Source organism: Hylobates moloch, unplaced genomic scaffold (genome assembly GCF_009828535.3).
Source record: "Hylobates moloch isolate HMO894 unplaced genomic scaffold, HMol_V3 SCAFFOLD_2, whole genome shotgun sequence".
Lineage (NCBI taxonomy): Eukaryota > Metazoa > Chordata > Mammalia > Primates > Hylobatidae > Hylobates > Hylobates moloch.
The window spans coordinates 44403587-44430789 of NW_026652277.1; the positions used below are offsets into that span (position 1 = coordinate 44403587).

Sequence of the window (27203 nt, forward strand, 5' to 3'; positions counted from 1 at the left end):
CTGCCACCACGCCCGGCTAACTTTTTATATTTTTAGTAGGGACGGGGTTTCACCGTGTTAGCCATGATGATCTCGATCTCCTGACCTTGTGATCCGCCTGCCTCAGCCTCCCAAAGTGCTGGGATTACAGGCGTGAGCCACCGCGCCTGGCCTAAGTTCTGATTTTCTTCACCTAAGATAACCTTATATGTATGCTATGTGTCAAATCCTTGTTAATATTTATGATTATGATATTGTATGCCAGTTTATGTCACATTCTCTAATAGTGGGGCACAATGATTGTTCATAATTTTTACTGTTTAAAAATCTCTCCTGGGCTGGGCTCGGTGGCTCAAGCCTGTAATCCCAGCACTTTGGGAGGCCCAGACGGGCAGATCACGAGGTCAAGAGATCGAGAGCATCCCAGCCAAAATGTTGAAACTCCGTCTTTACTAAAAATACAAAAATTAGCTGGGCATGGTGGCACATGCCTGTAGTCCCAGCTACTCGGGAGGCTGAGGCAGGAGAATCGCTTGAACCCAGGAGGCGGAGGTTGCAGTGAGCCAAGATCGTGCCACTGCACTCCAGCCTGGTGACAGAGCAAGACTCCGTCTCAAAAAACAAACAAACAAACAAACAAACAAACAAACAAAAAACCCTCTCCTTACTTTATGCCATTTTCCTTGGTCTCCTCTGCCACAAAAGGTATATACAAACATACAAGTGCTTCATTATGTAAATACATAAAGTTTGCTGTATTTGTTGTGTAGATCTTCAACCTTTTGAAAACGAACCAACCAACCAGGCAGCGCTGTGCTCTTGGAAGTCTTTATTCTCTGTCAAGCTGATCTAGGTACCGATCATTAACTTTCTTATACCTAGATTCTCAGACCCCAAACATTTATGAACAGCCACATGCATATGCCAGGTAATAACAGGTGGGGTTGTTCTGTCTAGTAAAAATATTAGCTTTGATTTGAGCTTCCTTAGATGTTTGTACCACCTTTCAGTACACAAATCTCAAGAGTTAACAAGGAAAACTTGTCAGTTGCCAATGTTCTGTTCTGGTGCTTTGCTTTTAAAATTCAGAAAAAAATCATTGAAACAGATTTAGTATTTCAAAGTTCAAAGTTCTGTGTGATTTGGGGTAATGTTTATAGGCTCATTTACATTCTCACTTGGTTTACAATGCTGATTACAAAGCCTTGATTAAATAATTACTATGTGAACAGAATCACACTATTGGACTATAGAAGCATAAGATCTGGCCAGTAACTCTGAGAAATTTATAATATAATTGGCAAAACAAGAAGTCAAAACTACAAGTGCTGAGGAGCTTGTAAATAATAATTATGAATCTTGGTAATAAATAAAGAGATAGGTGGGAGGATCGCTTGAGCCCAGGAGTTTGAGACCAGCCTGATCAACACTGGGAGACTCTGCCTCTACAAAAGAGAGAGAGAGAAATAGATGAGAGGCTGGGTGTGGTGGCTCACAGCAGTAATCCCAGTGCTTTGGGAGGCTGATGCAGGAGGATTGCTTGAGGCCAGGTGTTCAAGACCAACCTGGGAAACTCCATCTCTACAAATTTTTTTTAAAAAATTAGCTGGGTATGGTGACATGTGCCCATAGTCCTAGCTACCCAAGGGGCTGAGGTGGAAGGATTGCTTGAGCTCAGGAGTTCAAGGCTGCAGTGAATTACGATTGCACCACTGCACTACAGCCTGGTGAACAGAGCAAGACCCGGTCTCAAACAAAAACAAAACAAAAAGCAATCCCTGGGGATTTCACAGAGCCTCCTAGGAATGGTTGGTTTATTCCCAGTGTTTTGAAAAAGTAGATGTTCCAGGGTAAAATAGTTTGCATTGCAAGTGGTGTGCCTAAATCAATGTGAGCTCTGTCTGATTTTGCTTTAAGCCAGAGGTCTTCAAACTTTGTTCCACAGAACCCACGAGCTCCTCAAACATTTTATTCTAACTTTTTGTTTGTATATTTGGTGATTATATTTGATTCATAGTCTTTGATTTTTAAAAACATGCAAAACACATGAATATATTCTTGTGAAGATTTGGAAGTTAGCACATGTTATCAAGCACTGACTGGTATACTGGGCACAATTCTAAGAACTAAGGATACATTGATGAACAAAAGAAGTAAAAATCCATGCCCTCATAGAGCTTACATTCTAGTGAAAGGAGAAAAACAAACATAGTAAGTAACAAATTATATAATATGTTAGAAGGTGAGTAATGCTATAAACAAGAATAAGATGAGGCAGACCGGGAATGCTAGTAGGGGGAATAATAATTAAGTCAGGGTAGGCCTCACAGAGAAGTTACCACTTGAAAAACTTGAAGGAAGTGAATTAATGAGCAATATAGGTAAACAGAGGCAGAGCATTCTTCGCAAAGGGAGCTGCCTTTTCAAAAGCCCTAAGGTGCATCAACGCATATATATTTGAGGTTTAGCAAGGAGATTACAATTAGTAAAAAGAAAAATGAGATCAGAGAAGTATGGGTAGGGAATCGGTAAAAGGGAAAATAAAATCAATCAGTAAAAGGGAAAATGAGATCAGAGAAGTAGGGGGTAGGGAATACAGATTGTGAAGATCCTTGATTCTTTTTTTTTTTTTTTTTTTTGGAGAAGGGTCTGTCAGGCTTGAGTATGGTGGTGTGAACATGGCTTACTGCAGCCTCCACTCCTGGCTTGAGCAATCCTCCTGCCTCAGCCTCCTGAGTAGCTGGGAATACAGGCGACATTTGGCTAATTTTTGTATTTTTGGTAGAGACTGGGTTTTGCCATGTTGTCTCAGGATCCTTAGGGTGTGGCTTCACCAGCCAGAAGCTTCTGTGGCTGGTGGCACTTATGCTTGAGTTTTGCTTGTGCTCACTGGGCTCACCCACTTGGCCTGGCAGGCTGATCTTGGCTGGTGCTACCAGCCTGGATCCCATGCATGCCAAGAGCGAGCCAGGCATGGAGTGGCAAGGGGTGTGGGTTGGGTCAGCGAGCGAGCGTGGGGTCTGGCCACTGTGCATAGCCAGGCAGGCTGGCTGCTGTGGCAGGGCAGGAAGCTCCAGGCATCAACACAAGCACTGGCTGCGTGCAGGGATGTGGCTGGACCGGATGTATTGCAATGGGCTTCCACTGCAGGCACCATTGTCTGGATGAGGGGAACAGGTGGCGCCCGAAAGCTCAGAGATGCCAGGAACCACAGAATCCCAAAGAGAGTATTACAGCATGTCGAACTCTGACTCAGGGAGCCCCGAGGTCTGGGCTCCCAGAAGGAGAGCCCTCTCTTCTCTCCTCGTCGTCCCAGTACGGTGAGGTGGGGTGACGGGGGTGGGGTGTGTGTGGGGGGAAGGTGGGGAGCATGTTTCAGCCCGTTTGTGTTGCGGCTCTTTCAGTCCCACTGCCCTGCTTCAGCCCGGGGCTCCTGGGCTGGCCCCACCCCACCACTGCTTCCTGTCACATGGGACAGCTGCCTGGTGTCCATGGAGGGCAGAAGGGCTATAGTGTTAACAGCCCCTTTAGCTCCTGCCACAGCTCGAGAGCCAGCTAGGAAAGTGTTACAGCTCCTTTTGCTCCCGCCATTCAGCGGGTCCTGGGTTCTTGTCCTGCTTCCAGGAAAAATGAAGTTATGCAGACAGCTGGAGGGTGAGCAAAGTGGAGAGGAGCTTTATTGAGCAGCAGTACAGCTCTCAGCAGAGAGGAGACCAGAAGTAGGTAGCTCCTATTCAGAGGCCGGTCGTCCTGAGTGTCCTCAGTCTGGCTGACTCCAGGGATTTTATAGGCTCAGAATGGAGGAAGTGCGTGCTGATTGGTCCATGGGCATGCCTGGAAAAAGCACCACTTGATTTGCCAAAAGGTATCAAGGAAGTTCTCACTGTGGGTGGGAGACTTTTTCCAGAACTGGCAGCCCAGCCCCCAGGCTTCAGGGGACCCGCCCCTTCCCACGGAGGAACCTGTCTATCTCCCACCACCAACAACATGCTATCCATGGCACCCAGGCTGTCTGCGCAAGGGGCGTCCGCAGGCCCGCCCCAAGCCGCCCTCAGGCCCCCAGGTCTCCCTCCCGTACTCGTTGGCACCCAAAGTTTCAGCCTCAGAAGCAGTTTCTGGAGGGGGCTGAGGTGGCGGTGGTAGGGGGGTGGTGTGTCAGTGCTGCCCCAAGTTTGTGCACACCCGGCCGGGTCACAACAGCACCTGGGTTCAGTTAACAGGATACGTCCGCAGCTTTGCTCTGCCATGGGGGCGGATGCTGACAGCGGGAAGAGGACAGGGAGTGAGAGCCTGCAGGGCTTCCCAGGGCCCTTAGAGTACAGGCATGCCTGGGTTCAGAGCCATGGCTGGGCGGCTGCAGCTGCACCAGGGAGCATGGGCTCCCGCCCAACCAACTCAGTAGGGCATGGGGCTCTTGCTGGGATCACCTGTTCCCGGCCCCGCCGGTTCCGGTTCCGTGGTGCATGCAGCCCTGGCTGTACCTCCCTCACTGCAGCTGGTGTCCTCACAGCGGCTACTCCAGGCAGGCCACCGCCACCATCAGTGTTGCCCAGGCTGGTCTTGAACTCCTGAGCTCAAGTGATCTGCCCACCTTGGCCTCCCAAAATGCTGGGATTAGTGGCATGAGCCACTGTACCCAGCCCTCTTTGATTTTGACCCTAAGAAAAACAGGGAAATACATGAATATCTATTGGGAAATCTTTTTTGTTATTTATTTGTTATTATTTTTACCTTGCAGCTCCAGCTCAAAGGATGGGAAGTCTTTAAATAATAGAGATGTATATTTGCATCCTGCCTCCCAATGCCATACTTCCCAGAGATTGTTGCCATTTGGGGGCATGTCTTTAAGAGTTTCTTCTAGGTGATTTTGTAAATAAATGAATACTAGGTACATATAGAAATATATACTTTTGTTTTGTGAGGTGTGTGTATGTGTGTCTGTCTGTGTGTGTCTTTTAATATCGATGAATTTATATGCCCTGTGTTAACTAGCAGCTTGCTATTTTCAATTAATATGTATTGGAGGTCTTTGTCAATATAGCACATGTATTTCTATCTCAAACTGTTGCATAACATTCTATTGTATGCATTCGTTGCATTTTATTTACTCGTATCCTTGCAGGTAAGCATTTAGGTTCTAGTTTTTCCTTCTTTCCTTTCTTTTCTACCTTTCTATATTGAATTACAATGGTCTTAATTGTATATTTAATAACATAAAATAACATGTTACATCTGTTGGGGAGGGAACACATTATCCTCTACCTTCTCAGGTTCTCTGGATGGGACTAAGAATTAAACAGACATAAGACAGATAAACAGGAGAAAAGTGACAAGTTTTATTAAATTTTTACACGTACATGGGCTTTCACAAGAAAATGAAGCTCTAAAGAATTCACCAGAGCAGAAATCTTTTTAAACATTTTTGACAAAGAAATTATACATTTATGAAGAAATAACAAGATAAACGGGTTTGGACTGGAGGTAATAAATTGTGGGGAAATGACTGGGAGATATATGAATGGGGGTAAAACTAGTAGGATATAAGGATTATTTATTAAGTTTATTTGTATGGATCCATTTCAATGTTGATTCCCAGTCTCTGATGATGAGGATTTCTTGTCTTTCTGGTATAAGGAGGGCACCTTTCTCATGGGAAATTTTATGGCCTGTTCTTAAGTAGAAAAGGGGAGGTCAGAGAGCCCTTCCTGAGTCTGCTCTTTCTCAAGTGCCTTCAGCTCAAAATAATTAACATGCCAAAGCAGCATATTTTGGGTCAGCATGACCTTAACTCCTTCACATGAAACATGGGAGGAAATTTGAAAATTAAAACTAGTGTTATCTTCTGTCAGAAAAAAAAGTATGTGTTTTCTAAATTGCAATCATTTAGATTTGCCCCAAAGGAAAAAGAGTCTTTGGTTACTTCTTAACGAAGGACTTATCTAACATTTATTATTCTGGCATAGATGGGAATCATGACAGCTGGAGCCCAATTTCTCTCAGCTTTGCTGAGTTCACTTGGTCATCTTGGCCAAGTTGGCATGAAGTCTACATCAGTAGAAAGTGAAGATCTAATATCACAACTTGCCTCATCCCACGCTGTGCTCCCTTCTCTAGTTACCTACAGCCTGAACCAATATTGCATTCAGCCAATAGTTTTCAGGTCATGTGTGTTAGTCTTGTCAACTCAACCTTGACACCAACCCTGGAGGGCAGAAATCACCCCTTTTTCTCCCGAACAGTGTCTAGCTGATCCTTAGAAACATAGTTATTTACTTTCAATATGTGTTAATTATCTTTAAAACTGTATTTGCAGGTTAGCTTTATTTTGTTTAGAAAAAACCTTAGAATAAAAGTCCTACCACCTCTATAGCTATATCAGAACTTCTTTTAAGTGTATCATTAGGCCGGGTGCAGTGGCTCACGCCTGTAATCCCAGCACTTTGGGAGACCAAGGCAGGTGGATCACCTGAGGTCAGAAATTCGAGACTAGCCTGGCCAACATGGTGAAACCCCGTCTCTACTAAAAATATAAAAATTAGCTGGGTGTGTTGGTGCACGTCTGTAATCCCAGCTATTTTGGAGGCTAAGGCAGGAGAATCGCTTGAACCCAGGAAGCGGAGGTTGCAGTGAGCCAAGATCATGCCACTACATTGTAGCCTGGGCAACAGAGCTAGACTATCTCTCAAAAATTAAATAAATAAATAATAAATAAATAATAAAAGAAGTTTAGATATGTCCACAGAAATGGCAGAAATTTCATACCAAGGTTTGTTCTAAACTTCGTTTCTACCTGGAATAAAGAATAATCTGCCAGATGTAGTGGGGCATGCCTGTAATCCCAGCTACTAGGGAAGCTGAGGTGGGAGGATTGCTTGAGGCTAGGAGTTTGAGACCAGCCTGAGCAACATAGCAAAACCCCATTTCTGGGGGGAAAAAGAATAATCTCACACATATTTCAAATATATGTAGGTTTATGTTGTGTGATTAAAATATGTTTATTTTAAAGAATTATCTATGTTGTTATTGGCATTTTGTACTTTCTCTTCCGGGATACTTAAAGTGCAAATACTACCATGAGAAAGGAGGGAGTCTTCTCAAATGAAAAAATGATCCTCATATTTACAAAACCCTGGCCAGGTGCAGTGGCTCATGCCTGTAATATCAGCACTTTGGGAAGCTGAGGTGGAAAGATTGCTTGAGCCCAGGAGTTTGGGACCAGCCTGGCCAACATGAGACCCCATCTGTACAAAAAATGTCAAACATTTAAAAAACTAGCCAGGCATGGTGGTGCAAGCCTGTTGTCCCTGCTACTTGGGAGGCTGAGGTGTGCTTGAGCTCAGGAGGTTGAGGCTGCAGCGAGCTGTGATAATGCCACAGCACTTGAGCATGGGCAACAGAGTGAAACCCCATTTTTTAAAAAACAGAAAAAATCAGAGAGAGAGGGCAGAGCAATATCGGTGAATAGAAGTCTCCACTGATTGTCCCCAGAGAGGAACACCAAATTTAATAACTACACATAAAAAGCATCTTCCTTCAGGCAAGGCAGTCATGTAATAAATAATATAAAGTAAAGCACCTTCCTAAGAATGAAAAATCAGGTGAGCACTCACAGTGCCTGGTTTTTACTTCATATTGCTGACAGAGGCACTGAAGAGGGTAAGAAAGACAGTCTTGAATTGCTGATGACGCCCCACCCCCTATCCTCTGGCAATGGCTGCAGGTGCAGAGAGAGAATCTGTGCACTTGAGAGAGAGACAGTGCAGTGATTGTGAGATGCATTGAACTCAAAGCTGCCCTGTCACAACAGAAAGCAAAACTGGGCTGAACTCACATGATGCCTGCCCATTGAGGGAGCACTGAGACTAGCCCTAGCCAGAGGGGAATGGCCCATCCCAACAGTCAGAACTTGAGTTCCAGCAAGTCTCATCATTATGGCCTAAAATGCTCTGGGGCCCTAAATAAACTTGAAAGGCAGTTTAGGCAATAAGGACGGCAACTCCTGCACAAATCTTAGTGCTGAGCTGGGCGTGTAGCCAGTGGACATGAGGGACATGTGACCTACTGAGACACCAGCCAGGGCAACTACAGGAGTGCTTGCACTACCCCTCCCACAACACCAGGCAGCACAGCCCTCAGCTGCAAAGGAGCTTGAGGAGAGGAGAGGAAAGAGTAAAGAGGAATTTGTCTTGCAACTTGGATACCAACTCAGCCGCAGTAGGATAGGGCACTAGTCAGGGTCATTAGGCCCCCATTACAGGCCCTAGTTCCCAGACAATATTTCTAGACATACCTTAGGCCAGAAGGGAATCCATTGCCTTGAAAAGAAGGACCTATCCTGGGAGGAATCATCACCTGCTGATTAAAGAGACCTTGCCATGGCGTTGGGTAAGACTCAGAGATATGCTGGCTTTAGCTGTGACCCAGCACAGTCCCAGCTATGGTGGCTATGGTGAGAGACTCCTTTTGCTTGAAAAAAGCTGAGGGAAAAGTAAAGAGGACTTGATCTTGCACCTTAGGTACCAGCTCAGCAACAGTGGGGTAGAGTAACAAGTGGGCTCTTGGGGCCCCTAATTAGAGGCCTTGGCTCTTGGATGGAATTTCTGGACCTTCCCTGGGCCAGAAGGTAGACCATTTCCCCAAAGAGTGAGTCCCAGACCTGGCAGCATTCAGCATAAGCTGACTGAAGAGCCCTTGGGCCTTAGTGAACCTCAGTGGTAGCCCGGCAGCACTCCCCTTGGGCCTGTGGAGGTGATGGCCATGAGTGAGGTTCCTCTGCCTGTGGAAAGGTGAGGAAAGAGTAGAAATAACTGTGTCACATAATTTGTTCACTAGCTCAGCTGCGGTAGAATAGAGCACCAGGTAGATTACTAAGATTTTTGACTCTAGTCCCTGGTTCATGGATGGCATCTCTGGAAAAGAATGGGGTCTAGGGGAACTTGCTGCCCTGAAGAGAAGGACACCAATATGGCTGGCTTTACCACCTGCTGATTGCAGAGCCCTAGGGCTTTGAGTGAACATAGGCAGTAGCCAGGTACTGGTTACAGCTGGCCTTGGGTGAGACTCAGTGCTGTGCCAGCTTCAGGTCTGTCCCAACACAGTCCCAGTGGTGGTGGCCACAGGGGTGCTTGTGTCACCCCACCCCCAGCTCCAGACAGCTCATCACAGAGAGACAGACTCCATTTGCTTGGAAGAAAGTAAGGAAAGAAACAAGAATCTGCCTGGTAATCCAAAGAATTATTCCAAATATTATCCAAGATTATCAAGGCAGTACCTCTATGAGTCTGGAAGAACCATAGTGTTACTGGGCTTGAGATGCCCCCTAATGTAGATATGTCTTAGATCTCAACACCCAAGTCCTTTTAAATGCCTGGAAAGAGTGCAGAGACTACCATAGATATCTGACTCTTCAATGCCCAAACGCCAACGAACATCCACAAGCATCAAGACCTTCCAGGGAAACATGACCTCACCAAATGAACTAAATAAGGGAACAGGGAACAATCCTGGAGAAGCAGAGATATATGACCTTTCAGACAGATAATTCAAAATAGCTGTTTGGGGGAATGCAAAGAAATTCAAGATAACACAGAAAAGGAATTTAGAATTCTGTCAGATAAGTTTAACAAAGAAATTGAAATAATTAAAAAGAATCTAGCAGAAATTCTGGAGTTCAAAAATGGAATTGACATGGTGAAGAATGCATCAGTCTTTCACCACCAGAATAAATGAAAACAGAAGAAAGCATTAGTGAGCTTGAAGACAGGCTACTTGAAAATATACAGTCAGAGGAGACAAAAGAATAAAAAAATATAAAGTATGCCTAGAAGATCTAGAAATTAGCCTCAAAGGGACAAATCTAAGAGTTATTTGCCTTAAAAAGGAGCTAGAGAAAGAGATAGGGATAGAAAGTTTATCCAAAGGAATAACACAGAACTTCCAAAACCCACAGAAAGTTATTGATAACCAAATATAAGATTATATAACACCAATCAGATTTAACCCAAAGAAGAACATCTCAAGGCATTTAATAATCAAACTCCCAAAGATCAAAAATGAAGGAAAGACTCAAAAAGCAGCAAGAGAAAAGAAACAAGTGTCATACAACGGAGTGCCAATAAGTCTGGCAGCAGACTTTTCGGTGGAAACTGTACAGGCCAGGAGAAAGTGGCATAACACATTTGAAGTGCTTATATAAAAAAACTCTTACCCTAGAATAGTATATCTGGCAAAAATGTCCTTCAAGTATGAAAGAGAAATACTTTTCCAGACAAACAAAAGCTGAGGGATTTCATTAACATTAGACCTGTACTACAAGAAATGCTGAAGAGAGTACTTCAATCAGAAAGAAAAGAACAGTAATGAGCAAGAAGAAATCATCTGAAGGTACAAAACTTACTGGTAATATTATAGTAACACCACAGAAAAACACAGAATATTGTAACACTGTTAAGTGTAGACTTAACTACTCCAATCTTAAGTAGAAATACTAAAAAGATGAACCAATAAAAAAAAACTACAACAAGCTTTCATGACATAGATGGTACAATGAGATATAAACAGAAACAACAAAAAGTTTAAAAGTTGGCAGATGAAATTAAGGAGTAGACTATTGGTCTTTATTATTCTCTTTGCTTGTTTGTTTAAACAAACAGTGTTGTTATCAGCTTAAAATCGTGGGTTATAAGATAGTATTTGCAAGCTGCACAGTAACCTCAAATCAAAAAACACACAACAGATACATAAAAAATAAAAAGCAACAAATTAAATCATACCACCAGAGAAAATTATCTTGGTTGAAAGGAAGACAGGCAGGAAGGAAAGGTGGAAAAAGCAACCAGAAAACAAATGACAAAATGGTGGGAGTTAGTCCTTACTCATCAATAATAACACTGAATATACATGAACTAAACCCTCTAATAAAAAGACATGGAGTGGCAGAATGGATGAAAACACAAGATCTCATGATCTGTTGCTTTACAAGAAACACACTTCACTTAAAAAGACACACATAGAATGAAAAGAAAGGGATGGAAAAAGATATTCCATGCCAATGAAAATCAAAAAAGAGTAGACAAAATAGATTTCAAGACAAAAACTCTAAGAAGAGACAAAGAAGTCATTATATAATGATATAGGGGTCAATTCAGCAAGAGTATGTAACAATTGAAATATATCTGCACCAACATTAGAGCACCCAGATATATAAAGCAAATATTATTAGAACTAAAGAGATAGAATCCAATACAGTAAGAGCTGGAGACTTCAACCCCCCACTTTCATCATTGAACAGATATTCCAGACAGAAAATCAACAAAGAAAGATCAGACTTAATCTCCACTATAGACCAAATGAACCTAATAGATATTTACAGAACATTTCATCCAATGGCTGCAGAATACACATTCTTCTCCTCAACACATGGATTGTTCTCAAGGATAGATTATGTTAGGCCACAAAACAAGTCTTAAAACATTCAAAAAAATGAAATAACATGGACCATCTTCTCTGACCACAATACAATAAAACTAGAAATCAGTAACAAGAGGAATTTTTAGAAACCATACAAAAAACAAGAAAATTTAAAAATATGCTCCTGAGTCAATGAAGAAATTAAAAGAAAATTTAAAACTTCCTTGAAACAAATGATAATGGAAACACAACATACCAAAACCTATGGGATACAGCTAAAGCAGTACTAAAAGGAAAGTTTACAGCAATAAGTGCCTACATTAAAAAAGAAGAAAAACTTCAAATAAACAACCTAAGGATTCATCTTAAAGAATTAGAAAAGCAAGAACAAACCAAACCCAAAATTAGTAGAAGAAAAGAAATAATAAAGATCAGAGCAGAAATAAATGAAATAAAGAAAACAATACAAAATATCAAAATAAAAAGCCAATTTTTTGAAAATATAAACAAAATTGACAAACCTTTAGCCACATAAATGAAAAAAAAAAGAGAGAAGACCCAAATAAACAAAATCAGAGATGAAAAAGGAGACATTTCAGCCAATCCTGCAGAAATTCAAAGGATCATTAATGGTTACTATGAACAGCTATATGCCAATAAATTGGAAAATCTAGAAGAAACGAAAAAATTCCTAGACACATATAACCTACCAAGAATGAACCGTGAAGAAATCCAAAACCTGAACAGACCAATAGCAAGTAATGAAATTAAAGCTGTAATGAAAAATCTCCCACCAAGAAAAACCCTGGGATTCAATGGCTATATTGCTAAATTCTACCAAATACTTGGTAGAAAAACGAATACTATCCTACTCAAACTATTCTGAAAAGGAAAGGAAAAGGAATTATTTCCAAACTCATTCTACAAGGCCAGCATTACATTGATACCAAAACATGTCAAAACATATCAAAAACACAAAGATACCAGCCTGGGAAACATGGTGAAACCCCATCTTTACAAAAAATACAAAAATAAGCCAAGCATGATGGTTCATGCCTATAGTCCCAGCTACTCAGGAGGCTGAGGTGGGAGTATCACTTGAGCCTGGGAAATCAAGGCTGCAATGAGCTGTGATCATGCAACCACCCTCCAGCCTGGGCATCAGAGTGAGACCCTGTCTCAAAACAAAACAAAACAACACCAAAAAACAAAAAAACCCCACAAAGACAAGGACATATTTTTTTAAAAAGGGACAGGCTATTATCAGTGATGAATATTGATGCAAAAATCCTCACCAAAATACTAACAAATTGAACACAAAAACAAATTAAAATATCATTCATTATGACCAAGTGAGATTTATCCCAAGGATGCAAGAATGGTTCAACATATGCAAATTAATTAATGTGATAAGTCATATCAACAGAATGAAGGGCAAAAAACATACGATCATTTCAACTGATGCTGAAAGAGCATTTGATAAATGCTCTTAACATTCCTTCATGATAAACTCCCCCCAAAAAATGGGTATAGAAGAAACATATCTCAACATAATAAAGCCATATATGACAGACCCAGAGCTAGCATCATACTGAATGGGAAAAATACTGAAAGCTTTTCCTCTAAGATCTGAAACATGACAAGAGTGTTCAATTTCACCACTGTTATTCAATGAAGTACTGGAAGTCCTAGCTGGAACAATCAGAGAGAAAGAAAGAAAGGGCATCCATATTGGAAAGGAAGGAGTTAAATTATCCTTGTTTGCAGATGATATGATCTTACATTTGGAAAAACTAAAAACACCAGCTAAAAACTATTAGAACTGATAAACAAATTCAGTAATGTTGCAGGATACAAAATCAACATACAAAAATCATTAGCATGTCTATACGCCAACAGCAAACAACCTAAAAATGAAATTTAAAAAGTATTCCCATTCACAATAGCTACAGATACAATAAAATATCCAGGAATTAACCAAAGAAATGAAAGAGCTCTACAATGAAAACCATAAAATATTGATGCAAGAAATTGAAAAGGATACAAAAAAGGGAAAGATATTCCATGTTCATGGATTCAAAGAATCAGTATTGTTAAAATGTCCAAACTACCCAAAGCAATCTACAGATTCAATGCAATCCCTATCAAAATACCAAGACATTCTTCATAGAAATAGAAAAAAAATGAATCCTAAAATTTATATAGACCCACAAAAGACCCAGAATAGCCAAAGCTATCTTATGCAAAAAGAACAAAACTGGAGGAATCACACTGACTTCAAATTATACTACAGAGCTATAGTAACCAAAACATCATGGTACTGGCATAAACACAGAAAAACAGACACACAGACCAGCGGAACAGAATAGAGAACCCAGAAACAAATCCATACACCTATGGTGTACTCATTTTTGATAAAGGTTCCAAGAAGATACAGAGGGTAAAGGACAGTCTCTTCAATAAATGGTGCGGGGAAAACTGGATATCTGTACGCAGAAGAAGGAAACTAGACCCCTATCTCTTACCATATACAAAAATCAAATCAAAATGGATTAAATACCTCAAACTATGAATCTATCAAAAGAAAACTTCGAGGAAACTCTCCAGGACATTGGACTGGGCAAAGATTTCTTGAATAATACCCCAGAAGCACAGGCAACCAAAGCAAAATGAGATCATATCAAATTTAAAAGCTTCTGTACAGCAAAGGAAACAATCCACAAAGTGAAGAGACGACCCACAGAATGGGAGAAAATATTTGTAAACTATCCATTTGGCATGGAATAAATAACCAGAATATACAAGGAGCTCAAATAACTCTATAGGAAAAAAATCTAATAGCCTAAGTATAAAATGGGTGAAAGATTTGAATAGACATTTCTCAAAAGAAGACATGCAAATGGAAAACAGGTACATGAAAAGGTGCTCAATATAACTGATCATCAGAGAAATGCAAATCAAAACTACAATGAGATATCATCTCACTCCAGTTAAACTGGCTTTTATCTAAAAGACAGTCAATAATAAATGCTGGTGAGGATGTGGAGAAAAGAAAGCCCTCATACACTGTTGGTGGGAACATAAATTAGTACATCCACTATGGACAACAGTTTGGAGGTTCCTCAAAAAACTAAAAGTAGAGATACCATATGATCCAGCAATCCCACTCCTAGGTATAAATCTAAAAGAAAAGAAATCCGTATATTGAAGATATATCTGCATTGCTATGTTTGTTGCAGCTGTATTCACAATAGCCAATATTTGGAAGCAATCCGAGTATCCATCAATAGACAAATGGATAAAGAAAATGTGGTACATATACACAGTGGAATGCTATTCAGCCATGAAAAAGAATGGGATCTGGCCAGACGCAGTGGCTCATGCCTGTAATTCCAGCACTTTGGGGGCCAAGGCGGGCGGATCATGAATTCAGGAGATTGAGACCATCCTGGCTAACACAGTGAAACCCAGTCTCTACTAAAAATACCCACGTGGTGGCGGGTGCCTGTAGTCCCAGCTACGTGGGAGGCTGAGGCAGGAGAATGGCATCAACCCGGAAGGCGGAGTTTGCAGTGAGCTGAGCTTGCACCACTGCACTCCAGCCTGGGTGACAGAGCGAGGCTGTCTCAAAAAAAAAAAAAAAAAAAAAGAAGAAGAATGAGATCCTATCATTTGCAATAATGCAGATGGAACTGAAGGTAATTATGTTAAGTGAAACAAGCCAAGCACAGAGACACAAACGTAACATGTTCTTACTTATTTGTGGGAGCTAAAAATTAAAACAATTGAACTCACAGAGATAAGAGAGTGGAAGAATGGTTACCAGAGGCTGGGAAAAGTATTGGGGAGGTGGGGGGAAGTGGGATGGTTCATGGGTACAAAAAATAATTAGAAAAAATAACTAAGACCTAGTATTTGCTAGCACAACAATGTGACTATAGTCAAAAATAATTTAATTGTCCATTTAAAAACAACAAAAACACAGTCACACGTGGTGGCACACACCTGTAATCCCAGCTACTTGGGAGGCTGAGGCAGGAAGATTGCTTGAATCCTGGAGGCAGAGGTTACAGTGAGCTGAGATCATACTGCTGCACTCCAGCCTGGGCATTAGAGTGAGATCCCATCTCAAAAAATAAAAATAAAAATAAAATGAAAAAAGTATAATTGGATTGTTTATAATACAAAGGATAAATGTTTGAGGTGGTGGATACCCCATTTACCCTGATGAGATTACTACACATTGTATGCCTGTATGAAAATATCTCATGTACCCCATAAATATATACATCTACTATGTACCTACAAGAAATAAAAATTTAAAATTAAACAGAAAAAAAAAATCCCTGACGGAGTTATTGCTTAATGATTACAGAGTATCTGTTTGGGGTGACAAAAAAGTCTTGGAAATAGTGACGGTGACACAACATTGTGAATGTAATTAATGCTACTGACTTGAACTCTTAAAATGTTTCAAATGGCTAATTTTATGTTATACATATTTTACCTTATTAAAATAAATTTATAAAAATAGATAAATGGAATTTCTTAACAACTTCAAGATTTTTTAAACGTTCATTTCATTTCAATAAATATTTACAAAATGCCTAATTTGTCCTAGGTACTGCACAACACAGTGAATAATCAGGATAGTGACTTAAATATAAACAGAACTTAACAGCAAGGCAAATTCAGTAATTGGTATTTTGTGAATCTCATGAAATTTATCATGACAACTCTGTAAGGAAGGTATTATTGTTACCACTATTTTATTGTTGGGGAAGGCTTGGATTAAGAAGCTTTTCAAGGCCAGTAAACAGTGGAATTAGAAGCACTTAGTATATGTCATATTTTTTCTTTTGACATCTATCATGTTTTCAGAATATGAAATGCCTATTTAACTCCAGCCTGGGTGACAAAGTGACATCCTGCCTCAGAAAAAAAAAAGCCAGGTTTGGTGGCTCATGCCTGTGATTCCAACACTTTGTGAGGCTGAGGTGGGAGGATTGCTGGAGGCCAGGAGTTTGAGACCACCCTGTCCAACATAACAAGACCCTGTCTCTATTTAAAATACACACACACACACACACACACACACACACACACACACACACACACACAGAGAGAGAGAGAGAGAGAGAGGGAGAGAAATGCCTATTTAGCACAGTCTTGACTTCCTATTTTACTTTTGGTTTAGGAAAGAATAAAATGAAGAGTATAGCATGCTCCAAGTATACAGCTTCTCCGTCCTCTTTAGATCTCTGGTGGGCCTTTGCATTGAAACCTAACTCTGTTTTGGTTTAATTCGCTTCCTTTTCAAATTATGTCATAGTCCTGCTTGGTTGTTTTTTTGTGTGTGCCAGAAGGCAGGGCCTGTGAGAGGAGACCCTCAGTTACATCAGGGTTAAAAAAGCACAGGAAGTTTACGTACAGAGGAAAGCCATTTGCTAGAATTGGTTTTTATCCTTCCGTTTCGAAAATAAAGTTGCTGTTTGTGTTGGAGATGCTGTCATCAGAATTCCGCGGCACAAAGAGAAAGATATAAAAATATCTCTCTGACATGTAACTTTCCCCCTTCTTCTAGCCCCTTGCTAGGAATGCCAGAAGAGGATCCCACGCTGACTGGAACCATTAGGTCTTTTGTTTGAATCCCAGTGATCGAGAAAGAAATGTGGTTCATAATCAGCTAGTAGTGGAGAAAAAGGGAACCCAAGGAGATAGAGCTGTTAATTTCACTCGGGACGTTTCCTCGAGGCTACTTTACTCGGAAAGCCTCAATGTTCCCTGGTAGCTGCAGGATCTACTTTGGGGGCTGCCAAGTTTCCTCTCTCATTCTTTCTCCTGCCCCAAGAGCAGGCAGGAAGGAAAGTTCCTGGACTAATACTCGTCTGTTTGGTAGGCGTGTGTCCTGGTTGAAGTCTGTCTAGGAAAACTCGCAAGTGTAGAAATCTTCTCCGTTTTACCACTGTCTCTGCACTGAGATTTGGGCTACTTTGCTTCCAACGTCACACATCAAAATTGAGGTGAGTTGTTTGTTTTTGTTTTTTCCAATCTTCATACTTCATAGAAAATCTTGATTCTTTTTTGATATGTGCTTTAACAAATGTGTCACTTAAATCGGTACTTCTCATACATTAACGTGCATATGTATCGCCTGGAGATCTTGCTGAAACGCAGGCTCTGCGGAACTCAGGGGGCCTGGGGTGGGCCTCTGATTCTGCACATGTCAGCTGACCTCTATGGACCACACTTTGAGTAAAAAGGGCTCAAACTCTGTCGGTTTTTTGCATTTTTGGAAGGGGTTGGGCATTGTAGGCAGGATAAGGGTATTTGGCTGAACACGTGATTTATGTTGAGCACCTGAGAAGACAATCAGACAACATCCCTTTCCTGGTTGTACCTACTTTGATGGCTACCTCTGTGCTTTGGGGTGTCTGTTAAGCAGATCCTAGGTGTGGTAAGCCAGATTACCCCTAAGTGAGAGAAGATGTTGGGCTTCTCCTTAGATTATATAGGCCACTTGGAGCAGAGTCAGAAATCCTTTTGTAATTTTTGTATTAACTGCCTATATCATGCCTCATTTGGTGTGGCTGGTGGTCACTTTGAACATTTCAGCTTAAATTAAAAATACGGCCGGGTGCGGCGACAGTGCGAGACTCCATCTCAAAAAAAAAAAAAAAAAAATATATATATATATATACACACGTATATATATACATATATATACACACACGTATATATATACATATATATACGTATATATATACATATACGTGTGTGTATATATATATATATACATATATATGTCCAGGTGCGGTGTAATCATGCCTGTAATCCCAGCATTTTGGGAGACTGAGGCGAGTGGATCATCTCAGGTCAGGAGTTCGAGACAAGCCTGGCTAACATAGTGAAACCCTGTCTCTACTAAAAATACAACAATTAGCTGGGCGTGGTGTCACAGGCCTGTAATCCCAGCTACTTGGAAGGCTGAGGCAGGAGAATCACTTGAACCCAGGAGGCAGCATTTGCAGTGAGCCAAGACCGCGCCATTGTACTCCAGCCTGGGTGACAAGAGCGAAACTCTGTCTCTAATAATAATAATAATAATAATGCATGCTAGAAAAAATAGCTGATTTCTTTCTCCTATCATTTGGAATTGAAGATTATAAGGCATATGAATCTATTACATTGTTGAAAATCAGTTTGCGTAGAGAATAGAATGTATTTTATCCTCCTGTAACAGGTCTGGTAGTGTTCTTTAAATTCAGTATGTTCCCTGTCCTAAACAATTTACAGTTATGTGAAAGTTGCCTTTAACCCAAAAGAAACAAGCCAAGAGGAAAAAAGAGAATGGAGAGGAAATATACCTATTGTTGAGGGGAGAAAAAAGCAATGGGAAAAAAGTGAGGAGAAAAGGAGAATGGTGGCCGGGAGTTGACAGGAGACACACCTTCACAAAATGAATGAAAGAAACCCTAGCCTGGGAATAGAATCTTTCCCACACATGCATAGGAGTTCTCCTAGAGTAGAAGCTTGTATCTTTCTTAGTTGGAAAAATGTGATGGAGACAGAGTAGGTAAGTTGTAAATTTTGTTGTTCTATTTTTTTATAGAAACGGGACCTCACTATGTTGCCCAGGCTGGCCTTGAATTCCTGGGCTCGTGTGATCCTCCCATCTCGGCCTCCTAAAGTGCTGAGATTACAGGTGTGAGCCACCATGTCCAGCCAATTTTGTTGTTCTAGTGAAGATGCTGAAGCCATTTGTCATAAATCGAGGAAGGGCTATACAAGTGATAGTCAGAGGAGTATGCAGGTCTGGTGATGCCTGGTATGAATCCATAGAACTGTGTCTGGAGTTGGTTCCTTCCGGTGGGTTCTTGGTCTCGCTGACTTCAAGAATGAAGCTGCGAACCTTTGCAGCGAGTGTTATGGCTCATAAAGGTACTGCAGACCCAAAGAGTGAGCAGCAGCAAGATTTATTATGAAAAGCGAAAGAACAAAGCTTCCACAGTGTGGAAAGGGACCCAAGCCGTTGCCACTGCTGGCTCGGGTGGCCAGCTTTTATTCTCTTATTTGGCACCCCCCCATGTCCTGCTGATTGGTCCCTTTTACAGAGTGCTGATTGGTCCATTTTTACAGAATGCTGATTGGTGTGTTTACAATCCCTTATCTAGACAGAGTGCTGAGTGGTGCAGTTTTACAGAGTGCTGATTCGTGCATTTACAATCCTTTAGCTAGAACAGAGCGCTGATTGTTGTGTTTACAATCCTTTAGCTAGACACAGAGTACTGATTGGTGTGTTTTTACAGAGTGCTGATTGGTGCATTTACAATCCTTTAGCTAGACACAGAGTGCTGATTGGTGCGTTTACAATCCTCTAGCTAGACAGAAAAGTTCTCCAAGTCCCCACTCGACCCAGGAAGTCCAGCTGGCTTCACCTCTCAGAACCACTGCCAGACAGATGGGAGTCGCTTCTGTTTGAACTAAGTTTCAAATAACATTCCCTTCTATTATGGTCTATAATCAGAGGTTATGAAAAACCGTAACCCTTGTAGCATAAGCACTGACTGATCAGAATACAAGATAGTTGTAATCAGCCCACCCAACAGCAGATGGCGGGTAGGCAGTAAGCATGTGTGGGGCTGAGTACCAGCCTAAGCTATCCCAGGTCTGAATTAGACTTTTTGGGGGTAGATTGTAAGGCTGCAGATGACTTTAGAGACATACATTCTGGTTTCCACCATCATCTGCCAACTCTCTGGACCCATTTTCTTGGATGAGGCCATTTCCCTCTCTCTCGAGCCTGGAGTCATCCCTCAGTCCAGCTGTCTACTCCTGCAGCTGATACTGTAGAAAATAGAGTTCCCCTAGGGAACTACAAGACTCCTAATCCCATCTGCTTCCTGAACAGGAGAAGGGAAAGTGCATATATTGTTTTGTGAAGTGTTACAGCAGAAAATGAAACCTGATTACCACATTATCCAACTGTACAAAGCACTGTCCCATACATTATCCCCTTGATTTTTCACAACCTTCCTGGAGTATATGGGTCAAGGAGATTGTTATTTCAACCTCTGAATGGAGAAACGAAGGTCCCAGTGAAGCAATTTGCCAAAGGCACACAGCTGGTCTGTGGGTATGCTGGGATTCAAACTCAACGCTGGTTTGCTCCGAGTTCAGGTGCATCCTGTGCTTTTCTGGCCTCGGCATCTTCTCAAGACCTCTGATGACCTCTTGGTTTGTACAAGGGTTTGTTACCCTTTATGTCATAATTTGCAATATTTGCCTTAAAAATAATCCTATTTCTACTTTGTTTTGGTCAAAATTACTCATGTGTTTGTCTTAAGCTTTGTCTCCATTAAGGTCTTTACTCCCTAGGAAAAAAATGTTTGAGAGTAATACTTCTCAAACTTTCTCAGGCTTAGATGTCACCTGGGGAGCTTGCTGAAACTCGAATCCTTGGGCTCCAACTCCAGAGATTCTGCTTCCCTAGGTCAGGCCCCAGGCATGGGAACTGGCATTCTAATAAGCTCCCAGGTGATTTTAGTGCCACCACTCAGAGATCACACCTTCAAACAAAAGTCACAGCCCCAGTCAATATTTTAAAAGAATACATTTATGGTTTAGTGAGGGGGGATTAGTGTACTTTTGTATATGTATATTATTTATTTATTTTATTTATTTATTTTGAGACAAGAGTTTCACTCTTGTTGGCCAGCTGGAGTACAATGGCGCGATCTCGGCTCACTGCAGCCTCCATCTGCTGGGTTCAAGCAATTCTCCTGCCTTAGCCTCCCGAGTAGCTGGAATTACAGGTGCCTGCCATGAGGCCTGGCTTATTTTTGTATTTTTAGTAGAGACAGGGTTTCACCATGTTGGCCAGGCTGGTCTCGAACTCCTGACCTCAGGTGATCCACCCGCCTCAGCCTCCCAAAGTGCTTGGATTACAGGAGTGATATTTATTTTTATTTTTTAATTTTTTTTAGACAGGGTATTGCTGTGTCACCCAGGCTGGAGTGCAGTGGCATGAACAAGGCTCACTACAGCCTCTACCTCAAGACTTCCATATCAACCTCCCGAGTAGCTGGGACCACAGGCACGTGCCACCACACACAGCGAATTTTTAAATTTTTTGTGGAGGCTGGGTCTTGGTACGTTGCCCAAGCTGGTCTCAAACTCCTGGGCTCAGGAGTGCTGAGCCTCCTCAGTCTCCCAGAGTGCTGGGATTACAGGCTTGAGCCATGGCTTTTCTTTTTAAATATAAAATACTTCAGGAATTTGTGTGTCATCCTTGTCCAGGGGCCAAGCTAATCTACTTTGTATCGTTCCAATTTTAGTATATTTGCTGCTAAAAGGAACATGTTAGGGTGCTTAATAATAGATTATCATGTCAGAATTCCTGCGTTTGAATATTAATGCTATCACATGTGCAAGCTCTGAGATCCTGGGAAAGTTAGTCTTCTTATGCCTCAGTTGCCTAATCTATAAAATGAGAATAATAATACTACCTACCTCATAGGGTAGTTGTGAGGATTAAATGAGTTAGCAGTGCAGGACACAAAGTATCTCTGTGAGTTTGCTATGATTATCACTAAGTCGTGCTCAATAATTATACTTTACAATAGAAACACCAACACCAAGATTCACACCAATAGCAAATGTTCTTCTTGGTTGTAGGTGTTGCCCCAGGTTTAATCATGGTCGAACATGTTCTTATGTGTGTGAATATGAGGGACTAATTGTCCTGGGCTGTCAGCTAGCCTGGTTATGTAAGGCTTTCCACATCATTCTGACAGATTAGACTTGACTCTGACAGTGATGAAAAGCCATCAACACAGCTTCAGGTTGGGAAGTGCAATCAGAATTGCATTTTAGAAATGTCTCTTGCTGTAGCACAGATGCCAGGTAGGAAGAAGGTGAGGCTGGAGGCAGAAACCTGTTTGAATAGACTGTTGCAATAGTCCCAGAGAGAAATAATAAGACTTAAACTAAGTGATATGGTTTGGCTGTGCCCCCACCCAGATCTCTTCTTGAATTGTAGCTCCCATAATCCCATGTGTTATGGAGGGACCCGGTGGGAGATAATTGAATCATGGGGGCAGTTTCCCCCATACTGTTCTCCTGGTAGTGAATAAGTCTCACAAGATCTGATGGTTTCATAAGGGGAAACCCCTTTCACTTGGCTGTCATTTTCTCTCTTCCCTGTCACCATGTAAGATGTGCCTTTTGCCCTCAACCATCATTGTGAAAGGCATGTGGATTCCCTAGCCATGTGGAACTGTGAGTCCATTAAATCTCTTTTTCTTGATAAATTACCCAGTCTTGGGTATGTCTTTATCAGCAGTGTGAGAACGGACTAATACACTAAGGCCAGGCGCGGTGGCTCAAGCCTGTAATCCCAGCACTTTGGGAGGCCGAGGCAGGCGAATCAAGAGGTCAGGAGATCGAGACCATCCTGGCTAACACGGTGAAACCCCATCTGTACTAAAAATACAAAAAAATAACCAGGCGCGGTGGCAGGCGCCTGTAGTCCCAGCTGCTGGGGAGGCTGAGACAGGAGAATGGTGTGAACCCGGGAGGTGGAACTTGCAGTGAGCGGAGATCGCGCCATTGCCCTCTAGCCTGGGTGACAGAGCAAGACTAGGTCTCAGAAAAAAAAAAAAAAAAAAAAAGATTTGAATGGTACATTTTTATATTATGAATATTTTACCACAGTAGAAGAAAATAAAACAACTCTACCCTCAGGTATTTGCATGTCTGCCTCCTACTTATTCTTCAGTTTTCTGCTTAAATAGCATGTCCTCAGGGAAGCCTCTCTTATTGCTCTATGTAATTTCCTTGTAGAACATATCACTATCTGAAATTACCTTTTTTATACATGCTATCATCTGTCTTCTCCGTTAGAATATAAGCTTTTCTAGCATAAGATCTTCGCGTGATTCAAAGGTGTATCCTAACACTGCGTTTTTGTCACATAGCAGCTATTCAGTGAATACTTGAGGAATAGTGTACTGAGAAAAAAGAAAGGGCTCCACCTGGAGGTTGTATTAGTAAATGTACTCTGTAGGAATTTTAAATGCACAATACTTAAAAGTAAAAATCAAACTGAACATTTAACTTCAAAACAGTATTAGCCGTGATAGTGGAGTGAGAAGGCATGAAGAAAAGTGTACAAACACATCTGTGTAAAATATTTCCCTTCATGCACTTTTCACATCAACTCCCTGCTCAGGTTCCCAATTCCCAGGACCTCAGCAATTCCCTTATTTGCTTTCTATGTATCGCCTGTTCATTTACCTACTGTCAATGACTGCTTTGGTGCTACAATGCCAACGTGGAGTGATTGGAAAAAGACTGCATGACCCACAAGCCTAAAATATTCACTATCTGGCCTTTTACAGAAAACGTTTACCAACCAACCCATGACATAGGTAAAGATAATAGACTAGAAATATTGTCTACTCTTCTCTGAGAACTTTCATGATAGTCATTCAAGTCAATCAAGAAATGTTTATTGGGATTAGAGACTATTATTCTAAGTAACTCAGGAACGGAAAACCAAACATTGTATGTTCGTACGTTCTCACTCATAAGTAGGGGCTAAGCTATCAGTATGCAAAGGCATAAGAAAGACAGTGGACTTTGGAGACTTGGGGGAAAGGGTGGGAAGGGGGTGAGGGATAAAAGACTGCAAATTGGGTTCAGTGTGTACTGCTCCAGTGATGGGTACACCAAAACTTCACAAATCACCACCAAAGAACTTACTCATGTAACCAAATACCACCTGTTCCCCAAATCTTAGGGAAATAAAAAAATTAATTAAAAAACAAGAGAAATGTTTACTGAGTTCCCACTATGTTTCCAGCACTGCATTAGTCACTGGGGATAGAACAGTGAATGAAATAGAAATCCCTGCTGTTACGAAGCTCACTTTCTAGAGGGAGAGGACAAATAATAAACAATAAACAAATAAATAATGTATGTTAGACGGGGAGAAGGGTTACAGACAGATGCACAGTAAGAAGTAATCAGGAAGGCAAAGAAAGGTTTTGCAATTTTAAACAGAGTGGTTGGGGTAGGCCTTGTTAAGAGGTTGACATTTGAGCAGATCTTTGAAGAAAGACTGAGAGGGAACGAAGAGACCATCTGGGAGGAAAGTATTTCAGGTAGAGGGAACAGAGGCAGGAACACGTCTAGAGTGCTAGAGAAACACCTGGGAGACCAGTGAGGATAGCAGAAACATTCTGCTGGGGTTCTCACACTCATGTGTTCCTTTTTTTTTTAGTTTTTAGAAACATAGTCTTACTCTGTCAGCCAGTCTGGAGTGCAGTGGCGTGATCATACCTCACTGCAGCCTCAAACACCTGGGCTCAAGCAATCCTTCCACTTCAGTCTCCTAAGTAGTTGGGACTACAGGAACATGCTACTGTGCGTTGCTAATATTTTATTTTTAGAGTCTGGGTCTACGTTGCCCAGGGTGGCCTTGAACTCCTGGCTTCAAGAGACCCCACTGCTTCAGCTTCCCAGAGTGCTGGGATTACAGGCGTGAGCCACCATGCTTAGTCGCATGCATCCATGCATTCTTTTTTTTTTTTTTTAAGGCAGGGTCTCACTCTGTTGCCCAGGCTGGAGTGCTATGGCGTGATCTTGGCTCACTGCAACCTCCACCTACCGGGTTCAAGCAATTCTCCCACCTGAGCATCCCGAGTAGCTGGGACTATAGGCATGCACCACCACACTTGGGTAATTTTTGTAATTTTTAGTAGAGACGGGGTTTCACCATGTTGGCCAGGCTGGTCTTGAACACCTGACCTCAAGTGATCCACTCGCCTCGGCCTCACAAAGTGCTGAGATTATAGACATGAGCCACCGTGCCTGGCCTCCATGCATTCTTGTTATGTGCAAATATTGACTGCTGGTTTAAGGTATCTTCCCCTTCCTGTAGGACAACATCCCAACCTTGCAGGGTATCCCCGCTCACACTATAATTAAGCCTTAGGCAGGCCAAGTCACTGTTCTATGAAGCCAGCTGCTCTGTAAGATCTAGGTATATACTGAATTTTGAGAATACGAGACCTCTTTTACCATAATATATGCCCATGATCACAGACGATATTATACGGAATACTAAGGCAACAGATAAGGCATTCTGTAACTTCATAATAGTGGTATTGGTAGAAGCATTGCAGGCAGGGAATAAAATGTAAAAAAAAAATTTTTTTTTTTTTTTGTGACGGAGTCTTGCTCTGTCACCCAGGCTAGAGTGCAGTGGCATGATCTTGGCTCACTGCAACCTCCACCTCCCGGGTTCAAGTGATTCTCCTGCCTCAGCCTCCCGAGTAGCTGGGATTACAGGTGCCCACCGCCACGCCCAGCTAATTTTTGTATTTTTAGTAGAGGGGGGTTTCGTCATGTTGGTCAGGCCGGTCTTGAACTCCTGACCTCAGGTGATCTGCCCTCCTCGGCCTCCCAAAGTGCTGGAATTATAGGCATGAACCACTGTGCTTGGCCACAGTGCAAAATTTTATCCAGAATATGTAGCTATTCCCGAAAAGATAAAAGGCTGTTCCTTTTATGTTGGGAAGAGTTCACACAATCAGCTACTATTAGGTGGCCATCTGGTCACCCCAGACAATAGTGCCTTATCAGCAGCTTAGTGTTGACTTTGGCTGTTGGTCAATGAACAGGACATTCAGCAGTAGGTATAGTCAGAGCAGCTTTGGTGAGGGAAAACCATGTTATTAGCTCACACGTAGCTTCCTTCCATGCTGGCACAGTTCGCACACGGAGCCACTGAACAAGCACTGGGATACCTGGAGAAAGAGGCTTCCTGACATTCACAAAATAGATCATCTTGATCATCTGATTTTTGAGAACCTCCACCATAGTGATACAATCCACTGGATATACACGCGCCACAAAAATATTCCCACCCTCTGTGTCCATTCCAAAAGGTCCATGCATAGTCCGTCTAATCACCAATTTTTCAATTAGTTTTTTTCAAGTCTCCAACCAGCCAGCCAATCCAGTAGCCACGGCTCCTAAGTCATTAGAGATCTTTGTGCCTTAAGCCACGAAGTAAATAGCCAGATATATCACTCAAGGTTCTGTTCACTGGGAGGATTTCCCTTCAGCACAATCTTGAACAGACACGCCTAAGTGGGTTTAACAGTCTCGCCTAAGTGTAGACGTCCCCTTCTTGTCAGTGTCAGCATCATTTTCAGATCTATAATGTGCAAGCTAGCACCCATAACAAAGAAATACCCTGCCCAAAATGTCAGTGGGGCCAAGGTTGAGAGGAACACTGGTTTGAAGGAAGATTCATGGTATTCATCGGTGGATGGAAGAGCTTTCAGTCTCCGAACTGACATGGGTCTGGGAATTAGGTACAACGCACAATTTGGCAACTTGAGTTAGGTTTCTGCCTGACGGACCTAGATTTTTTTCTGCCTAGATGTCAAGCAGCATCTTAGGAAGCAGTGAATTAATGATTTTTCAGGACCCCATCATCCATTAGCCCTTGCTGGGGGCACAGCAGATCAAAGCAGTTTGATTACTATTCCATCTCTGCAGTTTACTGTGGTAGTTGCACCATGTTGTCCCTAACAGTGAAGCTACTGCTACCTGGCCTTTGACATGCCAGGACCCCGTTATTCCCACTGAAATGAAAGCACACATTTTCACAGCAGCCTCGTCCGGGTCTGGCAATACCTCTGACCTACAGTGCTTCTTGAGGATGCTAGTCCCTGACTCATTAGTGAATTTCCTCATGTCTTAGTGAAAGGAGAGTTTTTTGAACCTTCCCAGAAGAGTCA

The 27203-nt window shown here is 41.9% G+C and overlaps 1 non-coding gene across 1 annotated transcript; it reads right to left on the reverse strand.

Annotated features, from left to right (window-relative positions):
- Positions 1-21642: 21642 nt before the first annotated feature.
- Positions 21643-21746, reverse strand: LOC116477163 (U6 spliceosomal RNA). Its single transcript, XR_004250379.1, has one exon. It is a non-coding gene; the product is annotated as a U6 spliceosomal RNA (small nuclear RNA).
- Between the last annotated feature and the right edge of the window lie 5457 nt (positions 21747-27203).